Source organism: Electrophorus electricus, chromosome 15, assembly GCF_013358815.1.
Source record: "Electrophorus electricus isolate fEleEle1 chromosome 15, fEleEle1.pri, whole genome shotgun sequence".
Lineage (NCBI taxonomy): Eukaryota > Metazoa > Chordata > Actinopteri > Gymnotiformes > Gymnotidae > Electrophorus > Electrophorus electricus.
Window position 1 is genome coordinate 18,095,613 of NC_049549.1, and position 14,259 is coordinate 18,109,871.

A 14,259-nucleotide genomic window follows, 5' to 3' on the forward strand; every position below is an offset into this window, starting at 1 on the left:
TGTGTGCGTGTGTGTGTGCGTGTGTGTGTGCGTGTGTGTGTGCGTGTGTGTGTGCGTGTGTGCGCGTGCGCGTGCGCGTGCGTGTGCGCGTGCGCGTGCGTGTGCGCGGGTGGGTGGCATGGACCATGCCACAGCTCAGTGGGGCAGCTTCATTGTGTGTGTGTGTGTCTGTGTCTCTGTCTGCATCTGCATGGTGTAGACCATGTCACAGCTCAGTGGGGCAGCCTCACTGTATGGCTTTCAAGAAATGTCAACTGTTTGATTTTTTTTGATTTTTTTATCGTGGCCATGGAACGTCTGTGCTGGCTGTACTGAAGGCGCACTCAGCAGTAGCCCATAGTGCAGTTCTCTCTCTCTCTCTCTCTCTCTCTCTCTCTCTCTCTCTCTCTCTCTCTCTCTCTCTCTCTCTCTCTCTCTCTCTCTCTCTCTCTCTCTCTCTCTCTCTCTCTCTCTCTCTCTCTCTCTCTCTCCCTCTCCCTCTCCCTCTCTCTCTCCCTCTCTCACCCCCCCCCCACCCTTATGCCTCCGGCCTTTGCCCGTATTATCCACGCCACTCGCCCACAGAGCATCGCAGCACTCGGCCTGCAGCTCCTTTCATTCACACACAGTCTAGCTTTAGTCTGGTGGGAACTGCAAATGAAAGAAAAACGCTTCCTTCAGTCCCCATTTAATTAAAATGTCACATCAAACACTGCCTAGTTTTTCTCTGTAAAGTTAACATAAGTGCAACTGTGTCATATGGGTTTAAGAATCTGTGATAATAGTTATTAAATAGTTCTTTATACTCATTAATGTTGCTTTGATGTATACATCACAGTTCTTCTGTTTTTGTTTTGCTGTTGTTTTGCTGAATTCTCCTACTGGGAATGCAAATGTTCTTGCCCTGTTTTGTTTTTTCCTTTTGATTTTCATTTTCTGTAGTTTTCCTTTGAGGCTCCTGTCGTTTTGTTTGGGTTGTATCACTACTGTACCTGGTGCCTGGCGCTGTCTTGCCACATGGAGTGACACCTCATAGTGGTTAATGTGCCTACAGAGAATGTAAACTCTCCGTCTTCCCACACTGATGTACGGACGTGTCCCAGCAGCCTCTTTATGTTTAGATTGCTTTATGACTTGGTGTGTTTCGAATGGAAGCTGCATTTTAAATGTTTGTAACAGAAGGTGACTGGAGTGAATGTGGTACTGAATAAATTATCTCATGGACGTTTGTCTATGTGCTTCTACTGAACGGAGCTGAAATGTGTTTTTGTGGACAGAGAAACCGTGTGATGAGAGCCACGCGCTCAAACACGTCATTAATTCTTCATCCACCACAAAGCATCTCTGCGCAGTCTGCTGGTAGGACTTACCCAAGCCTCTTTTATGTCTGTCCCTAAACGTCGACTCCTGGTTTCTGAGCCACGCTTATGCTGTCCTCTCCTCACATTCCATTTTCCCTCCCCGTTTGTATCTCCTTTCCTGTGGCTTTTCCTTTCAAGCCACTGTGATTCATTCTCCGTGATTCACGGATGACGACAGAGCCTGGCTCCTGTACGTCTCTACCACTTCACAAAAGGTCTCTGCTCTCTGAGAGGCACAGACCAACTTTCAGCCAGTGTTTACTAACCCAAAAAAAAGATGGAAAAAAAAATACAGGCTCTTCCCTTTCAGAGCTGCTAGCACCTTTTTAGTTTTTGGGTTATAAACAGAAGAGCATAACTCTATATCTGTCTGTTTGATTCACATATAGCATTGGTTGCTATCTGAAAAGGTTCCTATCTTCTCCCCACAAAGGTGATCTGGGATAATAACATCGCTCTGTCTCCTTCATGTGCTTGTGTGCTCAGTTTGTCACCTGAGGAAGCACTTCACCCAGAACCCTTCCCCCACAGTTCATGCTTGCGCCGTGAACTAGCAGCGAAGCTGCTCTTTGTATCAATGTTCTGTTTCTAATGTCTCTGCCCGGTGTTTCACTGCTGGTCTGTTTTGAGGCACCTGTGAGAGAAACTCTGTGCTCTAAATCCTTTGTCTAAATCCTCACCCTTAAAATCTCAACAACTCTGGTGAACCTTCCTGTTCTTTTCCTGGAGTTTTTAAAGTTTCACAGTTATCTGTTGAGCAGCTCTGAGAGTTTCAGAATGTGGAAGACAAGGACATTTAAGTTGTGGGGGTGTTGAATAAAGGAAAAATCAGTTTAGTTCATTAGTGCTAAAGGTAATTTTTCATTTATTGGTCGAAAGGGAGTAGTTTGACCTTGACTGGAAATCAGTTCTAAACTCTCTCTTGGGCTCCCCACTGGGCTCCTGCCAGAACTCGGGGCCTTGCCAAGGCTACAGCAGCGCTAGTGACAAGAGGCAGAGTGTGTAAGGACAGTGAGAGCCTCCGCTTTCTTTAGCTTTTGTCTGGGCTGAACTTCTAATCTTCACACGGTGTCCACTAATCCAAGACTCCCACACTCCGTGCAGAGCCACCAGACATACGGCAGGATGGTAGGCGCTCTTCAGAATGACCTCATCACTTCCTCCTGAGAGCCAGTGGAGGTAGGAGATCTGGGCGACTCTTCCTTTGCCTTCCCATTTCATATTTGCGGTGAAGGTGGAAAGTAGTCAGAGATTGTCTGGCTGGTGTGAGCACCCAAACACCCATTTCAGTTCCTTCAGTCTGTTTTCACGTGACCATGTTGCTCCAGTTTGAAGAGCTCTTTAGATGTTTTGAGCTCAGCGAGGGATCAGTCGCTGCTAGTACGAGTCTGCTGTGGGCAGGACCATGTGCCTTGACGCCAGCCGAGGAGCGTATGATCTGTATGAGGATGTGTCGACGTGTTATATCTAATGGTGCTTCAAGACTGGCCTTGCAGACTCGTTTCAGACAGGGTCTTCACGCCATCCCTCCTCCTGTGTTTCCTGCCGCTGGTGCACGGTGCAATGTCACAGGCTTGTGCACGTGCGTACACGGTCCTGCTCCTTCGTCTCTCCTATGTGCACTGCGTGAAAGCCTAAGATAAGCAGGAGTGAGAGAACGTGCGATTGCTGGGGGTTTTGTCAAGCTAACAGATTTCAGTACCCGTGGTGCCAAACCGAAAGCAGCCGTCTGCCAAAGAGATAATGGATGAAAAAGACACCGCCGTCCCTGAAAGTCCTGCGCAACGCAGCTCTGAAAGGTGACACCAGAGCACACGGTGACGGAGTCTGTTACCACTCGGATCTGTCCCAGGATGGCTTGGCTCACCTGAGCTCAACGAGGATGGTCTTCATCTTTTCTGATTGCTGTGTGATGGTCTCTCATGTGATTAGAACATGCTTGAGAAAGAAAACCTATAACACCATCAAAAACACCTGAATACTGCATACTTAACACACCTCCGTGCCATATACTTAACACACCTGCATACGGCATTTTTAACAAACCGGCATGCTGCATACTTAATACCACTGCATATGGCATATCTTATGACCATGTTAATGATTTTTGTAGTCAACTCCCACTGTCATAATTAGTCAGTAAAGATTTCTCAGCAGTGCAACTCACATGATCTGACCTTCTGAATGAAGTGAGCTCTTTGGAAACATGAGCACTGATGGTGAGCACCATGTCCGGAGCAGACCAGGATAAAGGGATCACCTAATTTTCTCACTAACTGATGTGAAACTGTTGTGTGTCTGTGAACAACATGAATGTTGTTAATTTATTTACAGAGAGATTTGCATGTTAATGCTTACACTGAATAATAATGAAATACTAAATCCTGAAACACGACTGACTCGATGGTGTGCAGTGAATCACAAAGACCCTTGTGAATGGTGATAATCCATTGTAGTACCCACAAACAAAACGGGACCCAATTATCGAAATGGGAAGGTGCAGTTCTGTATTAATACACATTAATACACATCTGTTAGCCTCTGCTCGCATGTGGCCAGACCACGACAGACCAGCATAGACGATTGCCCTGTGTTAATATCTGAGAGGGTGAAGGTTACTGTGGTAGTCTATAAGAGTAAAGTACAGCCGCCTGTGCTCTACTGTTTTCTGCTCAGGCAGGTACAGCCATTGGGGTCAGGTATTAAGTACTTGAGAGTTTATTTATGTTAGCTGCTCCTTAAAGAATAGAGCGTCGCCCCTCGTTCCAGCAGTGACTCATGTGAAGGATTTAAGAGCTTCATGCCACCTTGTGCCTGCGTGTTTAATGAATATGTACAGAACCATCCTGCTCCTGGTCGCCTGGCCCTAATGCAATGTTCAGGTTGCACAGTTACGGGTAATTAGAATGCATGTGTCAGCACTCTGTGTTCGTCTGTGATAGTGCTCAGAGGAGATCCGTGTGTCATTTGGCTGGGCGCGCTCAGGGGTCCTGGCAGCTCAAACGCAGGCTGCCAGTTCAACTGACAATATGGATTTATTTGAGAAAACAGCCTCTCACAGGAGCTCTGCCATGGCCCTGAGTAGCCGGGAGCTGCGTTCTCAGCCTTCGGCCTCCCTGAGACGAGCCAAAAGTGTCCTGGGAGTGTCACTCCCACAGGGAGGGTGGGCTGCCTGGCAGGTCTGAGGCATGCTGAGAATAGGCCAGAGGCTGGAGGCATGCATGCACAACGGAGGAGGACAGGCCCATGCCAGAGATGTGAGACCACGTTCTCCTGGCCTGCAGCACACACCCCGTATGAGCAGGTGGTGCTCAGGCTGCTTGGGTAAGTAATTCCGTTCTTCTCCATCCTTTTGCCTCCATACGTTGGGCTCATGTGGTGGATGTTAGTTCCCCTCCAGCTGGAATATGCACTAGGTGGTGTGTCTGGATGGGGCTTTTATTTGATCAATCCGAGGCATGTGAGAGTCAGCACGCGGTTATGGCAGACTGCTCCCGACCGGATGATTCAGGCCCAGCGTCTTATACCAGCATGACGAACTTGCCACTCATCTCCCTTCCCTCGGCGTCTGCCTGACACGATCACCTCGCCTGCTCTGCGCGCTTTCAGCCTCTGCGTCCTCTGAGCTGCACCATGAACCATGATGCCATTATTACACCATCACACGCTACCCGTTCCACTCAGTTAGCTGTAATCTGACAAGCTATTAGTTTGACCTGCCTTTCCCTGACCGCGGTCAGGCTGGTCGCTGGGTCTGTAATGGAGGCACTTTGCTGGGTGAACCGGGGACGTGTCAATCTGGCTAGACGTATTACCTGCACAGCTATATTACCGTAACAATGCTCTGGATTCACATGTGACATTGGGCTCAGGGGAACTAGGGCCCCCTGTTTTGCTAATGAAAATCATTTCTTTATAACAAATGCCTGATTTCTGCCTGTGCTCACTTACGCACTAAATAGCCAAATAGTTGAATGGAAATGCTGGCCACGTGATTTGGTTTTTTAAAGTAGTTAGTTGCTGAATGTGTGTCATTTCTTTATGAGATCTTAGAATCTAGGATCCTTTGGTGATTTTAAGATTTGCTTCCCATATGGTTTGAATTACCAAGTCACCTTTGGGTCAGCCAATCTTCAAGTATGCCTGATAGTATCTTGAGAAACATAAAGTGAACGTGTGTGTGTGAGAGAGAGAGAAACTCACTGATTCGGCTCCTGTGTGTGAGTCAGCTGGTGGAAGCATTTAGATGACACTGAGCCTGAGAAGTGAGGGGGATTCTAATTATCACATCATAATATCACAGCGCTGTGTGTGTGTGCGTGCGTGTGTGACAATTATTTTGTTTGTGTGTGACTGGCCGAAACACGCTCATAATGTTCTGTCTGTTTTGCTTTTGTTTTCACTAATAAGTTGAATCCATTTCATATCTCTTGGTCCCAAAGACAGGTAGCCAAGTGCATTCATTTTTGGTTATGTGAGTGAGCAGTACACGATCACCAGACGTCCGAGTGAATGAACAGATCAAAGACACTGTAAGCTTGGAGCAGTAGGCACTCGGCTGCCTGACCTCTCACAGTGCAGATAAGGAAGACCCATCCCATCAGCAGCCTTGACTGAAGTCTGCAGTGGTTAGGCACTGGGCAAATCACGTCGCTGGTAAATGAGTTCACGCTCTCTCTCTCCTCTCTTCAATTCAATAATTCAAAAGGTTTTACTGGCACAACCATATTTAGAGACTGAGATCAAGAGAAATTTAAGAAGTGCCCATTTCATGCTCTCGCGCTCGCTCTCTCTCTCTCTCTCTCATGCTCGCTCTCTCTCTCTCTCTCTCTCTCTCTCTCATGCTCTCTCTCTCATGCTCTCTTTCATACACACACACACACACACACACACACACACACACACACACACAGACAAACAGACACAGACAGACACAGGTACTTTTTCTAACCAGGCAACTAATCAAAAATTCAGGGGACCCAGACATGGCTATGAATTATACTAACCACAATCTGACAGTGATTATCAAAGATGTACCACCATGCAAGATACAAAGATAGAAAAAAAATCCCTTATTGCATGTCAACTTTACTTTTTATCGGTCACCATTTTCCCAGAAATAGTTTATGGCAAAAACATTTTTGGAAACAAAATCAGAATTTTCCAGATTTGTCAGTCAATTGTTGACGAATTTGTCTTCAGTCTTGACAATTTATTGTAGGTAAGTGAGGTTACGCTTAGAAGAAACGCGTTTGCCTTTGACAGAATTTACAGCCCAACACGTGAATTGTAAATCATGTATTCATCTGCATCGAGTGTGTGGGCTTTATTTAACCGGCACATGCTCGACAAATTGTCCGCCCTGTGGCGTCGAAGCTCCTTATCAATTGTTTTGTGTGGTGGGTTGCATAGTGAAATTCACTGATATCAGCGCCAGTTAAACTATTTACGTGCATCACTGGCATGTGACTCCAGTCTCACCTACTTCTACCTGGACTACACCTGCAGAGGAAGCTCGCGGACGTGAGCATGCGGACAGTCCTCCATGTCCGGGCTGATTTGAGCTGTGGAGGAGACGGGAGGCAGCGCGAGCAGCTGTCCGTCGCTGGAAACGCGCGCACGCAGCCCCTGCTTTGACAGCGATGAACTGCATTGATTTTTTTTAATGGAATAGTTTCCTGTGAAACGATTGATGGCGCTTCTGTTGTGGTAGCCGAAAAGGTGTCAGAACGGCGCGAGTGATGAGTGAAAGATCCAAGCCATTTTGAAATTGCGGAAATAATGCAATAACGAGAAAATCATTTGAATTAAAGGGAGTTGGATGAGAAGTGGAAGTGGTCGATTGCTCTGGCTGGAAGCAGGACGCATTTTGAACTCATGTTGATCTGGGAAGGAGACCGTTGTTCGTTCTCGCGCTGAAGGAGAAACGACCAGTAATCGCACATGAGTCGGTTCACTTGTTTCATTCGGTAACGGAATTCCTGCTCGAGCTTTTCCTCGGCTGGGCCGTTCAGATGCCAAAGCGACATCCGCGCCGAGCACCGAGCCAGCGGATTTGAACAGGCTAATCACTCAATAACACCGGACATTACTTTTAAAGGTAAGTTTGGGGCTCTTAAAGTTTAGAACCTGCCAAAATAGCTCAGCTCGTTTAAATGTCGTTATATTTGGTGAAACGTGTCTCGTGCGCTGTGCTTTATGTAATTTCATTCTTGCATCACCATCGTATATCGCACCTGTTGTGCGAGTGGGATCAATATCCTGGGGGCTCTGTGATTGGCTGATTAAGTTGGTGTCTTCATCGTTTTCCTTCTAATAGACTGCCAGTTTAAAACAAGAGCTGCTCTCAGCTGTCCGGCGTTTGCTCACTGCTCGGACGGCGGTATCATTTTCCCATTCTTTATTCAGATACTAACACTTAGATGAGGAACGTCGGCTTGCTTATTAAATCGATCCAGAGTAACCAGTGAAAACAGTTGTTCTGCGACCCGCTTTGTAGTCTGCATGCTGTAACGAAAATGGCAGCATCCATTAAATCTGCTTGATAATAAATATTTCATATCCAGAGCAGGGCTACTTGCGTGACCGTCGGGTTAAATTTTTGCTTGTCTGGCCAGTAAAACACAATAAGCAAAAGATGAATTAAAACACACAGGTGGCGATATCCCATCAGTTTCCCCGTACTGTTGATTACAACTCCTAACGCAAGCTGGTCGCTCTTACACACTGTACTTAAGTGCGCTAGCAATGCTGTGTAAGTGCTGTAAGGGAGACGCGTACCTCCCAAATCACTGTGGAGCGGCGTCGGGGCAGGTACCGCGGGGCAGGTACCCCGGGGCAGCGCCTCCGCTATGAACCGCAGAGGGAGGGAAAGGCTGCTGTAATGAACCCAACTGCTGCGTTAGCGCCCCCCCCCCCCCCCCCCCACCCCCAACTCGCGCAGAGTGGGCATGAGTGAATGACTGACAAACGGAGGCACACAGCCTGTGCCGTGAGAGATCGCTTGTTTCCTGCCCGGTGAAACATCTTATAGCAAGCCCTAATCCGGATTTTCTGGGTGCTCTATGCTGCTTGCGGAGAGGACAGAGTCCAGGAGGTAGCCGGGCTGAGCCGACCCCGGGGGACAGCTCGCTTGCTCCTTTGCCCCAGCCGAAGCGTGGCTGTCGGATGGAGGTCACCGGTCCGGACCTCCGGACGGGGGAGGGGTCGGAGGGAGAGAGGACTCCCCAGAGCCGGGGGAAGGACGACAGGTTGCTGCAGTACCCCAGGGAGTATGGGTAAGGGAGTGCTGAGAGGGAGACATCATTCCCGGCGTACACTCAGAGTTTGAGCTGCTTTTCTGGCTGTGTGAATTTCCTTGAGTTTCTCTCCTCTCTCCTCATGTGCTTTCTTGTTAGTGGCAGTGTTTATATTTATCATATAATTTAATCCTGTGAATTGTATTTGCTATTGGAGGTTTGAGATGTTTGAATTTGTAAGTATAGAAAGAGAGGTTTACAGTTAAAGTCTCTCTGTTACAAATTGTTTATTACAGATTTTGAGAACTGTACACATTTAAAGACAGTCTGTGGCTTTGCCTGTGTTAAGTTCTAGACTATTTTTCTAACCTTCACTCGATCACTTTTAGATGCTCTGAGGGACATGTATCTAGTTTCTTCTGAATGTTTTCTTGTCATTCCATGATAACAGAAGATTTCAGGGTTTTCATCATTAGTTATTCATTAGCTGTGAAGGTTGTTTGTATCCCTGGTCCAACACCCCCACAGTGCCTGTCCTCAGTATTGCCTGTATGCCTTAATTTTACTCTTTTATTAGTAATTATTCCATTATGCCTGAACATGGACCAGTAAGCATTTCTCTTTATTAGATGTAGTAGCAAATCTGCTTGCCTACCTGGCATTCTCCCTAAACCCCTCTCTCTCTCTCTCTCTCTCTCTCTCTCTCTCTCTCTCTCTCTCTGTCATTCTTTTTCTTCTTGTCATGTGTTTCAGTAGTGTTGTTTTACTTTAATGTGTCAAAATTTTGGCATGTGTTCTTGGTGACCTTTCAAGCAGAAAAGGGGGCTGTGTTTGAAGCGTATTGCTTTTCTCTCTAGTGGGAGGGCAGCCGGGTGAGTCCCGTTCTCCTCGGCTGTCCCTAAGGAGGCTCCCTCGCTCACTGGCCTGCCGTCTTGGGGCTCTGATTTTCAGCCCTGTCTGGACACGCTCCATAAACCAAATGCCCCATCAGGCCCCCACAATGACTGCTAAGACTGCTTCTACAGTTATAATGGTGCTGCTTTGTGTTTCTGGCAGAGAACATGATTTTGTGGTTTGATATTCCATTTGCTGTCAGATGATAACAGGAGTGATGTTTCGTTCCCTGTGTGCAGATGGAATCTGTAACATGGGGTTCTGTTAGAGGAGGTCCTGTATACAAAGGAATGTTCAGACCTTTACAGCGTGAGCCAAAATGTTTTTGATTTTCTGGTGTATGGAGTTACTGTGTTTATCAGACACATTCTGCAGGCATCTGGAGGCGTCTTCCTGATTAGCCTGATTAAACAGGCCAACCTCACCTGCGCTGCTGTGCACCTGTCCTTCCAGAACATGCTTTATTTCCCCTTTCAATTCTATTTGGACAAAATGTACACAACGTGTGTTGTAGTTTATGGAGTGTGCAGGGAACATTAAATAGGACGAAGGATTTATGAACACTGACTGTACAACTACTTTGATGTTAAAAAATGCAGAGGGACTGTGTTTTGTTCTTTATGATTGTAAACTGTGAGCCTTCAGGATCCTCTGAAAGCTTGCCATGGCCAGACTGCCTCTGCTCGTTAGCAGAGGTCCTAGCAGACAGCGGAGAAAATGGCATATGGCTACACTACTGAATTTGGTCTTATACCGCTGCTGTTTGAAGCCTTCTGTTCCAGTGATACAAAATGTAATCTGCTAATTACAGCCAGCTAATGAGGCTTTGAATGACTTAAAATACAGTATCCACCAGTATAAATACATTAATCTGAATAACTAAACATTTTTGATTTGGTCCATTTTACAACTCAAATCTGTAGATTACATTAATGGGCAACTATAATATATATATATATATATATATATATATATATATATATATATATATATATATATATATATATATATATATATATATATATAAAAGCATAAATGTAAGTCGTCACCAAAGAGAGAGAAAAAAATTAGAAAAGAGTCAAATCCAAAAGAGTCAAGTCCATTAATCTCTGTGTGAATCATTAAACTATGTGTTCATGGTGAGACATTGCTCCCACTTTAAAAAGAAATGAGTGTTTCATACATTAGCACAACTCCATACCTCAGTGTTTTCATCCTACAGCACCCCAGCACACCCCGGAGTTTTAATTCCTGTGCTTTAATCTCGACCATTCCTTTACATTCGTCTTAATCGACAGTGGTCTTCCCCACTGCTGTTTCCCTTAGCGACATACATCCTTTCTGTTTGCAGCAAACAGCAGTTAATCAAATGTGCTTCAGCAGGCCAGTATCTGTGTGGTTGTGGTTTTACTCTTGGTTTTCCCCTGGCCGTGACCAGTGCCCATTCCTGGTAGCATGCTGTGGCCCGCCAAGCAGTGGCCTCTCTTTCGGGAAACTCTGCTGATCAGGTGGGATTCCCCTGCTGGCTGTACCTTTTAGAACAGAGAATAGAACCTTAGGCCAGAGAATGAAGGGCACACTGGAGGTGTGTTTAAAAGCCATTGGGAAGGTGGAGGTTTCATGCATTTCTTGCCAGTCTGTGCCTGTGGACAACACGCTGGAGCTGTGAGCCTGGCATGCAGGCCTCATGTGTGCCAAATAACAAAGGACCTTTGCAAGTTGTTACTATCACTGCTCACATGGTCTCATCTGTTATATGTAACCACAGACTTTTACTGTTTACAGAGCAGACTACCCCAGTGTGTCTTACTAATATAGTCATCTAGCATTAAGACTGTGTGAAATTATTCTTGTTTGTTGTTTTTATATTCATATAAATTGACTTGAATAGCACAGACTAGTCTACATCTTGCATCATTTGTTGACAAAATGCTTTAAGAATCATTTCAGTAAAGACTGTTATGTGGTTGGCAGTAGATGTGCTGGACATTATCCAGAAGCTGCAGAATTCCGTTCAAAAGCCTTTATGTTGTAGGAGGGTACAGGCCTCACCGGAGACCCTTTATGTTGTAGGAGGTGCATGCCATTTAGAAAACCCTGGCAGACAACATCTTTCAGTCAACATTAAACGTTTTTGTTTCATATAAAATTTTTGAAGTACATTTTTCTTTTTGGATACATTGGCAATGTTAAAATCAAAACCCAAATTAAGGAAATGGGGGTTAATTTCTGCACAACAGAAACTAGGCATATTATTGTAGTTTTAGTTACTTTATCAATGTGTTTTATACCCAAATAATTAGTTTGCCAGGATCAATAACTGAAGCACTTACGTATTTATAGCTAATTATTATAGTGGACTATTCTACAAGTCCTTGAAAACCACATTTATTTTTTCTTCCTATCATTCAGGAGTACCTGCAGGGCACACATTGATTTATTTAAGTCTTTCACACATTTGATTTAAGTCCTAGATATTGAAGTTAGTTTTTCATTCGCAGTGTTATCAGAGAAGCATGGGAATACATAACAGTATTATCTGTATAAAAATGATTGTTTTTTCAATTTGTTTTTCAACCTCATTAATGCATAATGTAAAAATTACCAGCTCAAGTTAAGAACCCTGTGGAACCTCCTTTATAACTTAGAGGAACTGTTGTAATTTTCCATCTGTGATTATTTTCAACAGTTCTATTACTAAGATAATCGGTGAATTAAATGAAAGGTTGTCAGTCAAGCCCAGTAGAAAACAGGTTTTGCTGAAGAAAACCGTTATTAGCTGTAACAAATGCTTTTGACAAGTCTATGAAAAGAATAGCATGCTATTTTTTCTCAAAGGCACCTTTCATTTACAGAACGTTGCTGCAGTAGTTGTGCTATGATGACCAGACCTAATATTAGGTTAAAATGGATTTTAAATATTTTCTGTTAACAGAAAGATGCACTTCTTCTTTATTAGGGATCATTTAGGGATATGTATTTCTTAGGGGTCTGTCTGCGCAAATTTGAAATGAGTGTTTTGGTCTTTAAATGACTAATGTTGCCTGTTAAGGGTAACATAGCTGACTTTCCAAAGTCTGGGGACAATTCCAAAATGTATAGAAAGATTTTACTTATTTGTAATGGTAGTAAAATTGTGCGAGGACAACTGCACTAAAAATGGATCTTGTTTATCGGGAATGTTTTTTAGATTAATTCCAGTCAAGGCAGTTTTATCAGCTAAGGCGTATCGTGTAAGCATAAAGACATTCTGTTCAAGCAAACATTCCCTTCATGTACCGCTGGAAATCCTTCCTGGGCCCCATAGCAGTCACTCTTATCATTACCCTAAACAAGATGGATCAAGGTTTGTTAGATAAATGTTGCTTAGATAAAAGGTTTGTTAGAACCCTCACAAATGAAATCTCTGATATTAGAAGTAGGAATAAGGGATTTGCCAGTAAAACCACAATGGTGCAGGCAAAGTAGCAAAGCTGTTCATTAAAATGTTTGCTGTTTCTCTCAGGAATAGCACAAAAGGCAAGGTTTTCATCTTCTTTCCCTATTCAATTGAACAGTGATCACTTCCATTTTGTATGACTTTTTTTTAAGTCTGTCGCAGAGCCTATTTGCATGGTCAGGGCTGAACATTAACATTACCTGTAAAATAAACATTAACAGGAATACAGATACATTGAAATAACATTTTAATGCAACTGCAATATATTTTCTGATGTGAAATGTTATATCAGGTATTCATCAGAATTAGAGCTTTCTTTAACCTTCCTTTAAAAAACAAACAAACAAAAAACAACCTCCACAGGGACCTTAATAAAGGCAATCTTCTCCTGTTCATCCATATGAGCCTGAGTGAGTTATAAAATAATCTATGTGATATTATATGGGATAAATATGGGATACTGAAGACTATTGGAAGACATCATTTAGACCTATATGAGATCCTCATAATTAACTTCACCTTTTTCCTTACTACAGTAATAAACTTATGATGCCCAGAACTAGTTACAGGAATGAAAAGGGTTCATGTTTACCATTACCAGTACTATCTTCCCTAGCTTGCAGACTTTAAAAGTTGAAGTCAAATAAACTAAAAGACTCTACATGTCCACCAATGAGGTGTTAAAGCTATAGAATCTAAATGAACAGTGCCTTAACATTAAGGCTGGTTTCTAGTTAAACAATAAGAGAATTATTCACTTTATTTGAAAGTATAAAAAAGCCTCTTTTATTAGGCCATTACATTTCAAATAGAAAAATTTCGCCAGGTGTTAATAAAATCCCGTTTCTTAATTTTGCACAAGTCTACAAGTCATTGATTCAAACCAAAGAGGCGAGGTGGTTGTATATCACTCTGTTCAACACATGGAATAGGGCCATTGAGAACAGATGTCTTCTTGCTAGCACAAAGTGTATTTATGAGGCTTTGGAATTCCTTTTTCTCTGTCTGACCCATTTGCACCAGCACGACTCACCACAGTATCCACAGCATCTCCCTCGCACGGTGTTGTCAGATGACATTTGCTTGTTTTACATCCCAAGTACCTGCCCCCCACAAAGCACTCAAAATTCAATATGAGACCATTGGAAACTTCACATTTCTGTCAAGAAACTCCAATCAGCATCAATGACCTATCTCTCATGTGACTCTTTTCTCATTTTTCTTTTGTCTCTTCGGTGACTTGCAAGTGGGAAAAACGATGGGGTCACTAATGGAGGAGGTGCAGGTGGCTTCTGATAACGGCACCATCCTGGTGTGCCCCCATCCTGATCACCTTGTTGTTTGGGTG

At 44.0% G+C, this 14,259-nt stretch overlaps 1 protein-coding gene across 2 annotated transcripts in view; it reads left to right on the forward strand.

The window, feature by feature from the left end:
• The first annotated feature begins 6,922 nt into the window (after positions 1–6,922).
• Positions 6,923–14,259, forward strand: part of caln1 (calneuron 1) — a 49,328-nt gene continuing 41,991 nt past the window's right edge. Inside the window, exon 1 of one of the 2 annotated variants that reach the window (XM_035534248.1) lies at positions 6,923–7,440. The gene's annotated coding sequence lies outside the window, so the exon portion shown is untranslated. Of the gene's footprint in view, positions 7,441–8,538; positions 8,618–14,259 lie in introns of those variants that run through there. The other variant, XM_027024713.2, reaches the window with a different exon arrangement.